General features: G+C 54.4%; 1 pseudogene; it reads left to right on the plus strand.

Moving 5' to 3' along the window:
• Positions 1–596: 596 nt before the first annotated feature.
• On the plus strand, positions 597–1,101 carry LOC102746137 (immunoglobulin lambda variable 5-37 pseudogene; annotated as a pseudogene).
• The last annotated feature ends 216 nt before the right edge of the window (positions 1,102–1,317 follow it).

Raw genomic sequence — 1,317 nt, forward strand, 5'->3', positions numbered from 1 at the left:
AGAGATGTTCCTTTAATTAAATATCACATAATATATGTATGGGTTTACATTCCCATAGACCAGGACTCTTTCTGACAGAGAGATTCAACAATATCATCAGCAGGCCTGAAGGACCATCACATCTAGAAATCAGACCCAGTGAGATGCAGACCCCAGCTGGAATCTCAGGGCTTCGGACCCTGGTGACATGCGTGCCCTTGACCAGCAGGTGGCGCTGTGGGAATGCCTTGTGCTAAAAAAGCAGCTCATTAGTGAGAACCATTCAAAGGAGTCTGGGCCTGAGGGCTGGGTCCTCTGCTCCCTGATGGGACTCAGCAGCTGTATCCCCTCTGGTCTGGCAGAGTGTCCCGAGGGGACCTGTGTGTGGTCTCAGCAGTTGCTTCCTCCCAGGGCTGGCTCGAGGGCTGAAGCCAACCTCCATCCTCCTCAGTGTGTGATGTGAACTGAGTTCCAGCACCAGGCTCAGGGAAAGTGAGGGGCAGGGACTATCTGCATGGACCATATTTGCATATAGAGCCCCTCATGTGGCAGAGGCTGGAGGAGAAAAGGAGGCCTAGGGCAGCCCAGCCCACTGGGGAACCTGGGTGTGTGTCACTATGGCCTGGACTCCTGTCTTCCTGGGGATGCTCTTTTACTGCACAGGTAGGGATAGGCCTCGGGGAACAGCCTGCATCACCCCTCTGCTTCAGAGTCTAGAGAAAATTTACTTTCAACCTATCCAATATGCTATGAGTGTGTGGGTTTACAGGCTCCCTGTCCCAGCCCGTGCTGACCCGGCCACCCTCCCTCTCTGCATCTGCAGGAATGACAGACAGACTCACCTGCACCCTGAGCAGGGATATCAGTGTTGGTGGCTGTAACATCTACTGGATCCAGCAGCAGCCAAGGAGCCCTCCCTGGGGTCTGCTGTACTACTCCTCAGACTCCAATAAGCACCAGGGCTCCGGGGTCCCCAGCCGCTTCTCGGGCTCCAAAGACGCCTCGGCCAATGCAGGGCTTCTGCGCATCTCGGGGCTGCAGGCTGAGGTCGAGGCTGACTATCACTTGGCTACAGCTCACGGCAGTGGGAGCAGCTACCGCTCCTCACAGAGTCTCAGATAAGGAGGAAGTGGGTCTAAAACCTCTGGACACACGGATCTTTTTTCTGAGCCGCTTTTCAGTAAGATACTTACCTGGAGAGACATAGCAGGGTGGTCTCTTCTGCACGACGATCTATCCTTCAACAGGGAAAGAGGAAGAGTCATGTAAGGCTCGGAAAGTGACATAAAATGGGGGCATCCGAGGAAGACACAGACACATGAGACATCCGAGCCCAAC

Source organism: Leptonychotes weddellii, unplaced genomic scaffold, assembly GCF_054177405.1.
Source record: "Leptonychotes weddellii isolate Sample4059 unplaced genomic scaffold, ASM5417740v2 HiC_scaffold_18886, whole genome shotgun sequence".
NCBI classification, from domain to species: Eukaryota; Metazoa; Chordata; class Mammalia; order Carnivora; family Phocidae; genus Leptonychotes; species Leptonychotes weddellii.